This window comes from Equus caballus, chromosome 23 (assembly GCF_041296265.1).
Source record: "Equus caballus isolate H_3958 breed thoroughbred chromosome 23, TB-T2T, whole genome shotgun sequence".
NCBI lineage: Eukaryota > Metazoa > Chordata > Mammalia > Perissodactyla > Equidae > Equus > Equus caballus.
In genome coordinates, this window is record NC_091706.1 from 35,059,455 (window position 1) to 35,074,118 (window position 14,664).

General features: G+C 45.0%; 1 protein-coding gene across 4 annotated transcripts in view; it reads right to left on the bottom strand.

Moving 5' to 3' along the window:
* PIP5K1B (phosphatidylinositol-4-phosphate 5-kinase type 1 beta) overlaps window positions 1–14,288 on the bottom strand; it is a 279,387-nt gene extending 265,099 nt beyond the window's left edge. The window contains exon 1 of one of the 4 annotated variants that reach the window (XM_023627257.2): window positions 14,105–14,288. The gene's annotated coding sequence lies outside the window, so the exon portion shown is untranslated. Of the gene's footprint in view, window positions 1–9,386; window positions 9,695–9,830; window positions 10,500–14,104 lie in introns of those variants that run through there. The other 3 variants (XM_023627253.2, XM_070248645.1, XM_070248643.1) reach the window with 3 other exon arrangements.
* Between the last annotated feature and the right edge of the window lie 376 nt (window positions 14,289–14,664).

The window sequence follows — 14,664 nt, forward strand, 5'->3', positions numbered from 1 at the left end:
TTGGCTAACGAATTAAGTGAACGAAAAAGAACTAAGCTTGCTTGCTTTACAAATAGAACTCGGGGCCCTCCTTCAAAAACTGCTTTTTTCCTTTTTTAAAAGAATTTCAATTTCAATGCATCATATGAGTCTCTTTGTGAAACACAATTCACACAATATGGGTGTTATCTGGCTCCCAAGATCACAAGAGATTTTCAACAGCAAAAAATGAGTGAAGGGGCTATCACTGCTAAAAGCCACAGGGCCAAAAAAAAAAATCAATAAAAGGCAGATAAGATTTTCAAAAATAGCAAAGTGGGGCCATTTGGTATAGGGACAAGGAGCCCTGCACCCCTGAATGGAGCCAAAAGCCATCACCTTATTACAGCATAAAAGGCACAGCCTCATAGTCTATTCGATATAAGCTATTAAAGAATCACGAGAGTGATAACTTCAGGGAAATTTTCTATACAAAAATTGGCTTTGATAAATTTTGACACTTAAAGGAGCAAGCAAACCCTTAGCAATCAGGAAATTTACTCTAGAAGTAAGACAGCCTGTCCGAAAGTTCTAAGCAGCCAAGAGTTCCCCGTTTTAAGCTCCTTTCCTTTCGTGCTTGAATGGTCAATTAAAATGGGTGAGCATGATGTCCTAATGAATTTCAGGCAAAAAAAGAAAAAAATATGATGTCAAATTGTTCTTGATATATTTTTAAAGTAAGGTTTTTTTTTTCTTACAGCATTTAAGTTCTTGTTAAAATAAATTAGCATGAACTTTAGGGTGAGCATTATATGAAAAAATATACACATGCCCCAGTTTAAAGGCCATGTTTCATAATCGTAGCTTATTTATCCTGTATAACAGACAAGGCGGTTGGTCTTATGAGTTACTTTTCCTCAACTCCAAGTTCTATCTCCAAATTTCAATATGCCTTTTTGATAGAAATTAAAACTTTGAGGGGGAACCTTGTGGAGTTAACTCACAACCCACCATGAACCCATAGGAGAGGAAAGAGCACTGCATGAGGAGTCGTGGTCAGCTCCTCCATAAATACAGGACTCTGGCCTGAGCTTCTGCACAGGCAGCACTGGAGGGGACAACAGATAGATTTGTGTTTTCCAAACTGCAGGTCTCAGCTCATCACTGGGGAGTAAAATTAACTTGGTGGATCATGACTAGTGTTTGGTAGAGGTTGGAGGTGGGAGGGAACGCATCAGGAAACACCAGAGCATCTCTCAGGTAGTATAGCTAAGCACTGTTCCATAAAACCTTCATTTTGAATATATTTATTATTTATATATTCATGTCTAAACTAGGTTTCAACATAGAATGTGCTTCTTAAAGGGCACTGTCTTAGCCATAAAGGATTGTGCAATGGACTGAATGCTTATGCGCCCAAAATTCATATGTTGAAATCCTAACTGCCAGTGTGATGGTATAAGGAGGTGAGGCCTTTGGGAGGTAATTAGGTCATGAGATGGGGGGCCCTTATGAATGAGATTAACGCCCTTATGAAAGGGACCGCAGAGAACTCTCTTGCCCTCTTTCTGCCATGTGAGGATACAATGGGAAGTTGGCAGTCTGTAACCTGGAAGAGGGTTCTCACCAGAACCAACCACGCTGGCACCATGGTCTCGAACTTCCAGCCTCTAGACTCATGAGAAATAAATTTCTCTTGTTTACAGGCCACCCAATCTGTGGTACTTTGGTACTTCTCCTTATAGTTTAAGTGACACTGAGTAACTAAAAAGGCCATGTGCAAAGATTAAATGCGAGCTGAGCTTAGGCTAATTTATATTAACTAGTTTCTACAGGATCCTATAATCTTGCCTCTTATTCTATCCCAAGATGCCTAGAACATCAAAGATAATGCTTTTAGCCTCCAACTAACTACTTCCACAACAACTGCTTTCCTCTCATCTAATTAGCAGTCTTGAGTTCCTCTTAAAATGAGTGCGTGCACCTCGGGGATTCCCAGAGCACACTAAAAACTTGGTATTCGGAGTGGGTTGGGCAGGTCCCTAGGACCACACTGGAGTCTTCATCCTGTGCCTGCAAGAGCAGCTGACTTGAGTTATCAACACGGGACTGACCGCACTCCAGGAGAGCAAGAACATCAGAGTAGGACGCAGTTTGGAAAAGCAAGTCCTCAGAGGCTGTGTAAGGGTTCAAAAGGCCACCAACCTGGAGAGACCTGGGGACCAGAAAGATCTGCTTCTATGAGGGCTTGGCTTGGTGTGGAAGTTGAGGATCTGGCCAGGAGAGTCTAGGGTCCTCTCCAGCGATCTCAATTCCCCTGGCTGCAGTCCAGACAATGGATTAAAGGAAGGCCAGAGTGGACTCAGGAGCCAAGGGAGGCTATGGTTAGAATCCAGCAAAGAGATGAGAAGCTGGACTAGGACAGAACCAGCAGAAACAATGAGAAGCAGAGGGATGGGGAGATATTCAGGAAGCACAATCAATAAAAATGGGTAAAAGACTAGATGCGGTGGATGAAAAGGATACGGTCACGGATGACTCCCAAGTTTCTGCCTAGTGAGAGGAGGTGGCTAGTGGTGCCCATCACAGAGCTAGGCAACCCTATAGGGGGACCAGAGATGGAGAGAAAAGATCACAATTCTGGCCCTAGACATGTAAAATTTAAGGTGCCTCTGAGATACCCAAGTGTAATGTCAATTATGTAATCTAGAGCTCATAGAGAGGCCTGGGTTGGAAATATAAATTTTAGATTCACTTATGTTTTCCTTTTTTAAACTCTTGTTCCAAAACTACATTTTGAGGTGCAAGTGAACGAAGCAGAGTAAAGAATGTGGCCTTCAAAAATCAAAAAAGCCAGGGCTGGAACCATCTCTTACTAGCTCTGTGCTCATGAACACATACCTATCCTGCTTAGGTTTCCATTTCCTCCTCTATCAGTGAGGATGCTATGGCCCACCGTCAGGAGCATGGTGAAGATGAAAAGAAACAGCAGTTGAGAAGTGCTTGGAATAGAGTAAGTTCTCAGCCATGTTCATCCTTGTTTGTATATCCCATAGCACCTGGTACTATCCTGGCCAAAAGGTCCATCAATATCTAGTATGTTGAACTGACGTGCAATATTCTAAGAATTGTCAGAAAACCACTGTTTCCTCTTCCTAGACAACCACTAGCTCTCGAAATCATTTCCCCACCTGGCATCTTACTGAACTTGTGCAAACACAAGTTATGCATGGAGAGTATCTTATCCCTCATCACCCACACGCCCTCATCCATCTCCCATTCCTGGGAGTACCAACCACTTGGCAGGGCCAGTGACCATCAAGAGCTTTTCTGTATCATCTAAAGTCCTAGATGACCAATCCAGTCATATGAATTTGTTCTCTTGTGATCCCCTCAGCTCTGAGAAAAGCCAAGACTGGTTTTATTTCTCCCCTGGTATTTCTGGTGGAGCAGGCAGATGGCGGTGCTCTTCACACACCCCAGGATTCACCCGGGAATACTGAGCACTTCAGGAGGCTTATACTTGGAGCAACATAGTCAACATTTCCTGCCAATATTGAGCGTGTATCAGAATCACCTGGAGGCCTGTTGACATTTAGCTTGAACCCCATCCCCCGAGTCTGATTCACCTGGCTGGGGTACCGTATGAGAACTCGCTTTTCTCACAAGTTCTCAGGTGATGCTGCTGCTGGTGGTCCAGGGGCCACACCTGAGAACCACCGCCCTGGCCTCTTCCCTGGTATCAGGCTATCGATGTACCTCACTTTTAAAGAAAAACCGGCTGAGGTTGGGAAGTTTTGACCTGAAGTGTCACAGGATTTGCTTTTCATGTTAACACCAAGGTGCCTTAATTAAGAATTGCATATGTTTCTGATTTAGGTATTTTAGATCCCATTTTAACAGTTTTCAACGTTTTGTTTTATGCGTGATAATTTCTGCTTATCTGTTCTCTACTAGTCATTTTTGAGTCAATGAAAAGGAAGAACTCTTTAAATTGAGACGCCGCTTCATACACAAGCCAGAATTTATTCACCTCAACGAGCAATGCTTCCTCCTTTGAGAAGACCTGCTTGTCATGCTCATGGAGTTGCCACAGCTGGCCTTCAAGAACTGTCTTCACAGGTGAACCTGAGGTCAGCTTGAGTGACCTCACTGGTGGCCCAGTTCACCTTGACAGGATAGATGGGACTATTCATCCACTCATTTAAATATTTACGGGGTACCTGCTATGCATCAAGCACTAGCAAAACAATGTTCAAAAACCATGACCTGTACCCTCCAAAAGTTTACAATCTTGGGTTGAGTGCGAGTTTGGGCAGAGGTGACAGAAAAACAAGCAAAATACACAAACAAATAAGTATCCACTGTGATAAGAAAACATATGAAGAAGGTCCCCTTTAGGTCAGATGATCAGAGAGGGCCCCAAGAGGAGGTGACATTTAAACTGATTAACTTAGAGCAGCTTAAAGTCCCTTCTTGTCTGTGTAGTCTGAGCCAAACTCACTATTAAGCCACCCTTGGTGCTTTAAAAATGTTTAGCTGGCACTTATAATAAAAAGAATATCACATTTCATATTTAGATTATTTTTTCTGCTAAGGAAGAAAAATAAAAGAATCATTCCTAGGCATGTTGCCTAAAAGAAGGTTGGCGGTCTGGTGAATAAAGATCATTTATGATAAAAAATGAAGAACTACTATGAACTATTGAAACTAGTGTCTATCAGACTGCCCGAAGTTCTAAAATAGTCTGGAAAATAGAATTATTAGAATTATGAAACGTCCCAAGGTTTTGAAGAGTAATATTCATCTGGATGCATAACTATTAAATCCTTGCCATTTGCCAGGCATAGTGCTAAGTTCCAAGAAGATAAGTAAAATATGATGCCTAACCTTTTCAACTGACAAACATTAGCTTAACACCTCTGATGTGCTTACCGGTCCCTCACGCAGGGCACAGCATTGCTGCTTTTCATTGCTGCTATTTTGTTTCCTTCCTTTATCAACAGATGTTACGACTGAACGATGCAGAGATCATGATGGTGAGCACCGTTTAAAAAAGGAAAAAAATGGCTATTGAATGTTGAAACCCACTACCCAACAGGTTGAATCTACTGCGTTTCTTTTGCCAGTCTATGAAGCAAAGAAACACATTTTTATGGCTAGCTGTAACTATCCTCCTGCCAAACCTCTTGCTCAGTGCTACCGGACGGCAAAGACTTAAACATCACCTAGTTCTTACAAAAGGGATGGACTTTCTACGGTGCTGTCTTGCATCTCAATTCAAGGTAATTACACTCCCTAGGCCCCCAGTGCTTGCAATTCCAACCCTTGCCGGAACCTCAATCGAAAGACACACATGCCCATTTCTCGTGGGGGCAATACTGCATGCTCAGTACCTTCTATTTCATTACAATTTCACAACTGACTTTCTAAACTTCTTAGAGAAAACAAGCGTCAACAACTTACTACTCACCGATTATGTAAACTCCTCAAAACAAACTGCTCGCCCGTTGTTTATCCAGCTCCCTAAACAACACCGAAGACTTCCTACAAGGACACACTTCACGCAGCTGTCCATTCAAAGACCAGCTTGTTTTAACTTAAAATGAGAATCCCAAGGCACTTCCAGCTGATTAATCATGTAGCCATAGCCCCACTATTATCTACATTTCAAATCTTCCCAAGAGTAACCTAGTTTGGGTAGGATTCCTGTATTTCTCCTTCATCATCGTCTCCTTTATACGCCACTGATGAAGCTAGATGGAAGTAGATACAATGGTGAGTGCAAAACACAAAAATCAAGCCTGTTTTCCCCGGCCTACTCTTTTATGCTGAAAGGAACCTGGTAGAATAAAATACTTCATCAATGGCAGCCAATTGTTTACTATATACAGTACTTCAAAAGTGTCATCAATAGATTGTTTATTTTCAAAAGGAAAAAACTAAATAAAACAAAGGCTAGGTTCCCCCTCCCACCCCAATTTCCCTGGCATTTAGAAGAACTGCCTTAGATAAGCGCACAAATGAACAGCTGAGCTACATAATGTAGTGTTCTAACCGGGCAGCATCTAAAAAATAAAAGGACTGTTTCCAACTCCAGTCAACATACCTTACACAAAGAGAACATGTTTCTGCAACAAACACATTTAGGACTTGATGTTTAACAGAGTAACTAACGAAGGCTCTAGCCATAGGAAAAAAATACTTTTCCAGGATATTAAATGTTCTGACTCACCATTCAACAGAAGTACAAGCAAAATGAAAATGCAAATTAAATGTATACATATTTATGACTTTACCTGCTGTATAACAGGGCCACCTTTGGCTTCTGGCTTTATTTACCAGGAAGAGAAGCCTGCAAAAGCAGCATACGTTTGAATTTCTATTCAAATAGCTTCCCCTCTCCAAGCAGTGGTTGGAGCAAAGTATTAATTCTGAGTCTGGCGATGTATATATAAGTCAAGAGAAGTATAGTGAATAGACGAAAATGAACAAACATTTTCTCCTTAATGGTATCTGTTTGGACAGGAAAATTTATAAATAAATACTAAACCATTTAAAAATGTGATGCCTCACAAATAATCACTAATAAACAGAAGTTTTCTCTTGACCCCTATGATTTCTAAAAGTCAGAAAATGCACCTTCACCATAGAAACCCTGGCACAACCTTGAATATGAACCTTAAGACTTCCACATTAGCTCTGGTCCTCCTGATAAACATCTGTGTGACCGTGAACAAGCCAATTCACCTCTGTAAGCCTCACCTGTCTCACCTACAAAAGGTGCGAGTCTCTGAACTAGTTAATATTTGAATTCTTTACCAGAAAGAAATATACCTCAATCCCCAATGGATGGATCTGTTAATAATATTTAAGACACATTCTAATTATTTGTCATCCCTCTTTTAAACATAAACTAACTACTTTTGTGTATATAGGAAGAAGGAGGGGAAAGAAGAGGATTCTTAAAGGGAAGAGAAATAGGTTGGTTTTGTTAATTAGGTTCCCCCTCTGAAACCTCGAGCTAGTATTAGCATCTGCAGAAATTTACTCAAATATCAAAAAAGAGAGTGGTTGGTTTGTCGATCTTAAGACATACTTTTTCATAAAACGGTACAAGTCAATTTCTAGGGATGTATCTTTCAGCCAGCTACACATTACTAACAACTTAAAGGGGGAGGCAAGCAAAAGAGTATGATATAGCTGATGTGAGCCCACTGTCTACTCCGAGAAAGAAAACCTCTTCTTTATATGATATATTCAGGAAGGAGAGCAACAACGGGCACCTGGACCTGCCAGCTTCGGGAGGCACACCTCTTACAGGTAAATGATCGTATGGGTCAGCAGCTGTGGGGAATTTACAGGATGAGATGCTTTCTATGTTTTACAGAATGTTTTTTTTTAGTCATTTCATTTACATCCTTCATTCATTCAACAGCTATGTATTCAGTACTTACTGTATTCAAACCCTAAAGCTAAAAATAAGTATGAGCTGACTCTCTGGAATATTCAAGTAATCCCTGACATGTATTTTATAGTAGTTCAGCCCCTCAAAATATTTCCAAGTCAAATAGTAATCCTAAAAAATATAGATGCTAAGCAAAATGTACTTGGAATTTTCTTTCCCTTCATTCAGTGGAATGTGGTCAAGGGGAGGAGGGCGTAAATTACAGGTGGAATAGATAATTAGCTAAATCAGTTAATACAGGGTAAAAAGCTTTCTTCCTCTAAGGAAATAACATTGGATTACAAAGATAATGATAAGCATTATAGAATGCTAAAACAAGAAAGAGAAAGATAATTCAGTATGAACCTCTTGTTTTATATGTGGAAGACTTGAGGCTCAGAGGTGACATGATTTGGCTCAGGTCATAGAGCCAAATACAGTGCCAGGACCAGAACCCAGGTCACCAGCAGGCATGCTAACAGTCCCTAGTGTACTGCAGTATCCAGAATGTGTCCTCATTGCTATCAGAAATGGAACAATGGCATACTCCACAAAGCAATGGACCAGACAACAGGAGCTCTGCATTCTAGGCTTGTAAACTCCACCAGGTTAGATACGATACCATGGAAAACTCCCATCACTTGTCTAAACCTCAGTTTCCTCAAATGTGAACAGTGAGACTGCGCAGACCACAATAAACGCAGAAGCACTGTGGCCACCGTAAAAACCATATGCAAGTACAGAACCAGCATCCGGTGGTGACAGTGGGGGTGTGCGGGATTTCAGAGAACGTGGCTGTGACTCTAATTCCAGCCATTTGTTACCTCGCTAAGTCCCTGAACCTGTGGCCTGACGCTCTTCCTGTGAACCTGATTAATAATCTCTGCCCTGCCTCCCTCGGAAACAGAATTAAACGAGAACACTGGAAAGCATTTACAAATAGCAAGGCATTGATGCAAATGTAAGGTATTACTACTAAATCTCTTTAGTCTTAATTTGGTCAAAAATGTAACATGGTTATCATTCAGTTCTTAACTGTTTTCCTTCTCAACTAAGCCGTCTGTATCAGTCTCAGACTGATCAGCTTTCTCAAGGGTCCTCATACCTCTCCACTCACATTACCAGACACAGAACGCACCGCTTCCCTCAGCTCAGAGACCATGCATGATGCTTACTCAACTTCCCACTGGCATGGACTTGGCTGAGAAGGGTTTTTTTCCAGGGCCTCCTTTCAGCTGGAAATGTTCTGACAAAAGCTTCCATGAACACTATTCTGCTTCACATTAGAGCGGTAATGAAACCAACCCTTCGGCTTTTCTCCCTTCCGACAACTGCAGAACATTCTGCCTTTCCACAGAACAAGAGAGAAGTCTGGTGGATGTTCTTCACCAGACGGGCAATAGGGGTTCCCACATGGGCGCGCAGGAGTACCGATGAGAGGACCACTTCTTCGCAGGAGACTGACACAACTGGTCCCTTAATGGCCATTCACCTTACAGCTGGAGTCTCCAGCAGGATGAGAATGTCATAGAAAGATAGTTGGGGGAGGTGGGAGGGAGTGGTATTTTTGGTCTGCAACACTCTGCCTTTCAAAAGCATCAGAGTAACTAGCATTTCCTTGTTGAGAGCCCTGATTTCCGCAGATCAGATGAATGAATTCATCAGCCTATCCAAACAACTTCTCTGGAACAGGTTTCTACCCAACCACGCTGGGCACCAGAGACAAGTAAGCCGGGGGGATAAAATGACAACAGGCTCATCTGCATAGATGAGAGATAAGCAGACATTTGTCGTCTTCTGTTTTGGCGACTCCTGGCACTGGCCTGGCAAATCAAACCCTGGCATTCTCCCTCTCCGTTCCCCCCCCCCCACGCCCACCCCCCGACCCAGCTGTTGAAGCGTCACGTTGACGGGGCTGGGGGAGAGAAGCAGAGGAGACGCAGAAGTCTGTTGCTGCATTTAGGCTGGAAGCTTACCGCACCTGTTCAATCCGGCTCCAGCGCCAGAAATGACCAGAACACAGACTCGCAAGCCCCTCTGGAGATCCCAAGGGCGCCTAACAAGTTCGCCGCTGTTTAATTCCCGGGGAGGGTGGTGGGAGAGCCCGCCTGCTGCTGCCAAACTCAGCTGGTTCCCCTTAAAAGGGAGGGGGCTCCTGCTTAAGTGAGCCCAGAGTGATCCCCGAGTGTCACTGCGGCCCCGGGGATCGAGTGGCTGCCCGCGGAGAGGGCGCAGCCGTGGCCCCCGCGGAATGATGATCCCGCTTCCATGGCCACGCGCACCCCCTCTACCCTACCCCTAGCACACGACGGACAAAGTGTGAGCGTAGCGAGCCCGCCAGGATTCATGAGAGACCCAGAGCCCCCAAGCCTGAGGCCAGAGGAGGGTTTAGGTAGGAGGGGCCGGGGACGCGCAGGAAACTTACCTCACCCGGGCAGCATTCGGGCGCCTCCGCTGTCGAGACCAGTTGCGCCACAGTCTGCAAGTTATCGGGATGTTGTTGCCTCCCCTCCGCGAAGGGAGAGCGGGGCAGGCCAGGGGCGGGAGGGTCGGCGGGGCGGGGGCGAGGGCGGGGCGCAGCGCCGGGAGCCGGCAGGTGCCGGGCCCGAGCCTTGGGGCCAAACTCGGCCCGGACGCGCCTCGGCGGGGGCGCGCGGCTGCGAGTATGCAACGCGGGCGCGCCGCGGCGAGTGTGTGTGTCCCCGCTTTCCCCTTCCTTCTCCGCCCGTCCTTCGGCCAGACTGGGCAGCGAGCGGCCGCCCAAGCCCCGACAGCTCGCAGCGGCTCTACGGCTCGGCGCGGCGCGGTCGGGGGCTGGGGGCCAGGGAGCAGCGGCGCCCCGGGCTCGTCGCGGGCGCGGGTCCCGGCGCAGCGCGCGCCCGAGGCTGAGCGAGGCGCTGAGAGAGCAGTCTGCGCGGCGGCTGCCGCGGCTCGGGGAGGCTGCAGGCCCCGCCTGCCGGCCGCCAGGCTCTTCCCCTTTTCTCTCCACCCCCTTGCTCCATCCCCGCACGCCCTGCAGAGAAGCCAGACCGGTTTGCAGCAGCGGCGGCGCGAGTCTCCGCCGCAGTCGGATTGGGCGCCCGAGTCGGGGCATGGGGACACTGTGCTCCGTCATGCCCCAGGGTGCCCAGAACGGATAGCGCGGGTGGGGCCGGCGCCTCAGATTCGGTCGGTTCCTCCAAGGCTCGCCGAGGGCTTCCCGGCGGTTCTCAAAGTCTTGCAGCCCCGATACGTAGGGCTGTGTTTGGGATAGAGCTTCCCCGTTCCTCAGGGCACTGAACTCGGCAACGCCTGGTTGCCTGCCCGCTGGACTCTACTTGCGGCGAAGCCCGCACTTAAGCACAGGTGCCACCTCCACCAGGAAGGGACAGGCGAGGATTACCAAGGCGATGGTGTCTCCCCTAGGAGAGCAGGTGTGCCCCGGAAGTAAGACCTACCCAACAGGCAGGGTAGGTTGGCGAGGGGGTCGTAGGAGAGAGAAGGCTGGAGGCACGTCAAGAGCGAATGGACTGTGATGGGGTGGGAACTAAACTTTACTGATAGTGCTGAGTGGGCCTGGGGGCATTTACAAATTGTATCTCACCTGATGTCAGTGGAGAGAAGAGACGGTAGGGGCTAGATCTATAGGAATCTCTTGGAAAAATACTGTTTTGGAAGCTGTAGCAAAATTTTCTTAGTAGGAACCGAAAGGTAGAGGATCTCTTCCAGCTGAATCGAAGCAAGTGGTATTTCTCACCCTCATCGCTTCCTTCCACCTTACCCTTCTTTAAAAATCAAACACACTGATGGAGAACGTGGGGTACATTCTGTCTGAGGAAGACCGACCAACATTTCATGGTCCTTATCCTCAGATATCCCTGGCTTGGTGAGCCAAAATGAATTGCCGTTGAAAGGATATTCTCTTAGTTCTCGGCAAATGAAACGTTTCAGTTTTGAAGTCTTTTTGTACCTCCCACCCTGCACTTTGGGTAGGTCTGTTGTGGTTTAATATCAGTTTAGAATGGAATGCAGTAATTCCTTGGTAATGCAAATATCTATTATTCTTAGGCCCGTTTTTTCCAGACTACTCCCAGATGTGTCTGGCCATCACTGGGAGTTTTAGGTCTTCACTTGTTTAGGACCTTGTGACTGGTGTCTGGTTTTATCCTGGCATCCTAGACTCTTCAAAGCTCAGAGCGGAAACACACGTCTTAGCCCAGCTTGCTCACTTTACAGATAAGAAAACTAAGACCCAAAGACATTAAGTGACCCAAGGGCCAGAACACAGGTTCCTTGACTCCCAATTACTGAACGATAAGTAACAGAAATGTTGGATTAACAAGGTTCAAGATGGGGTCGATAGAGGGGACAATGGAAGAAAGCGGAACAGATCAAAGAACCCTTCATGCGCCTGGTGTGAGTCACTGTGTAGGGGGCAGCACCACACTGCTCTAAGGAGCAGGCTGGCTGGGATAGGGGAATGGTGGTCCCTGTCTCCCCTCTCTGCTCCTCAGATGTCTGCTCTGAAGTCCAAGGAGTGGAAATCAAATCTGCTTCTCAGAAGGGAGTGATAAGTGAAAATGCAAAGTCAGTTGTCAATATTTCCTGGGAAGGCAGAGGAGGTGAAAACAGGTAAAACCCAACTTAAATCAAAGTGGATCAGAGGTGGTCAAACACGTTACATACAAATCCACGCATACAAATGCACACAGCTGTCCTTCCCTATTAAGAGCCTGATTGACTCCTTTCTGTAAAGCACAAATGCTAACAGCCTTAGGTTTCCGGAGAGAAGTCACAAACAGACTGCCCACTGGCTATTTAGAGAGCTAACTCTATTACTTTGTTAAATAGGATTCCAAGGAACTCCTACAAGAGCCTTAAGATCATTACTGTGAATTAATTAATGGAACGAGGGACCATATAGTATGAGACCTGATATTTCTTCCTGATTCTATGTCTAAATCTATCAACAAGAATTTGGGAAAGTAACCCTCTCTTAGAGATAAAACAACCTCAATATCACTAGCAATAGTGACTTGGCCAGAAAATCTGGAAACACTTAAAAATCAAAAAATACTCATCTAATTGTTTTACTTAATTTCAAACATAATTTCTCCAGTTGATTCCAGATCTTAGTTCAGAATCTTAATAATGCTATTTAATACTCCTCTATGAGAAACATGCATAGATTCCTTATAGTAGATTTGATAGCCTTAATGGCCCCACATAATGACCTCCCTTTATCCAAGTCTTTTCCCTCCAACTTTGTAGTCCCCTCCCACTCTGGGCTCATCCATATGATTTACTTCGGCCAGTGGAACAATAGCAGACTTGATGTAAATGAAAGTTTGAAAAATCTTTGTGCAAGAATGAAACACAACTATGCACCTATTCAAGTTTCCAAAATCCAGAATACAGGCAACACCAAATGCTGTGGAGGATGCTGAACAATAGGGACTGTCATTTATTGCCAGTGGGAGTGCAAAATGGTACAGCCACTTTGGAAGACAGTTTGGAAGTTTCTTACAAAACTGAACATGCTCTTACTAGATGATCTGGCAGTTGTGCTCCTTGGTAATTACCAAAGAACTTTAAAACTTGGGTCCATACAAAAACTTGTACATGGGTGTTTATAGCGGCTTATTCATAACTGCCAAATCTTGGAAGCAACCAAGATGCCCTTCAGTAGGTGAATGGATAAATAAACTGTGGTTTATCCACATCCAATATTATTCAGCACTGAAAGAAACGAGCTATCGAGCCATGAAAAGTCATGGAGGAAACTTAAATGCATATTACTAAGTGAAAGAAGTCAATCTGAACAGGCTACGTACTGTAGGATTCCAACTATATAGCATTCTGGAAAAGGCAAAACTACAGAGGCAGTAAAAGATCAGTGGTTGCCAGAGGTTGGGGGAGGGAGGGATGAACAGGCAGAGCCCAGAGCATTTCTAGGGCAGTGAGACAATTTTAGTATAGTGTGATACTATAATGGTGGATATATGTTATTATACATTTGTCCAAAACCATAAAATGTGCAACACCAAGAGTGAACTCCAATGTAAACTATCGTCTTTGGGTGATAATGATGTGTCAGTGTAGGTTCATCAGTTGTAGCAAATGTATGCCCCACCCTGGTGGGGAATATTGATAATGGGGGAGGCTGTGCATATGTGGGGGCAGGGCATATATGGGAAATCTCTGTACCTTCCTCTCAATTTTGCTGTGAACCTGAAACTACTCTAAAAAATAAAGTCTATTTTTTAAAAAAGTTTGTGTACTTCTGCTTCCATTCTTGGAGTTCTGCCATCCCCTGGAGAAGAAGCCCAATGGAGGATGAAAGACCCTGTGGAACAGAGCTGAGTCATCACAGCTGAGGCCATCCTTGACCAGCCAGCCCTCAGTTGACTGCAGAGGTACACGCAAGTCCAAATGAGATCAGCCAAGCTTGGTCCAGATCAACAGCACCACCACCCAACTCATAGCTTCATGAGAATTAATAATATATGGTTGCTGTTTTAAGTTACTGCTTCAGTTATCTGTTCTTGTATAACAAGCCACCCCAAAACTAGCAGCAAAAACTACCACCATTTACTAATTCTCATAATTCTGTGGGTCAACTGGGCTCAGCTAGGCACTGGCTAGGGTCACTCACTGGGCTGCATTCAGGTGGCCCCTGGCAGCTCAGCTGAACTGGAAGTTCTGAGAGGTTTTACTCACACATCAGGTATCTCAGTCTGCCTCCACATGACCTCTCTCTGTCCACATGGCTAGCTTGGGCTTTCTCACAGCATGTGGTCCTCTCAGCAGGGGGGTCAGACTTCTTACATGGCAGCTGGCTTCCAGGAGGGAGGAACTAGAAGCTGCCAGTTCTCTTAAGGACTGAGCTTGGAAGTTCTAGAACATTACTTCTGCTTCATTCTATTGGTTAAAGCAAGTCAGAAGCCCAAACAGATTCAAAAGGAGGGGAAATAGACTCTACCTTTTGATTTGAGGGGCAGCATGTATATACAGGAAGAAAAGGGCCTGATAGCAGCCATTTTGGGAGATCGCCTCACCTGATTAGATTTGGGGTGGTTGTTATTCCATAGTAGATATATTCTTCTAAGCTATGGGACTTTGGGCTAGTTATACATCCTTTCTGGACCTTTCTACAAAATGAGGGAGATGGAGATTCTCTATGTCGCTACTGCATATTTAACTTTTCTTTAGTGGTATCTCAAGGGCAAACTGAAGTCCAATAAATATCCAGAAAGGGATTTCCTGAAGGAATTTGTGGA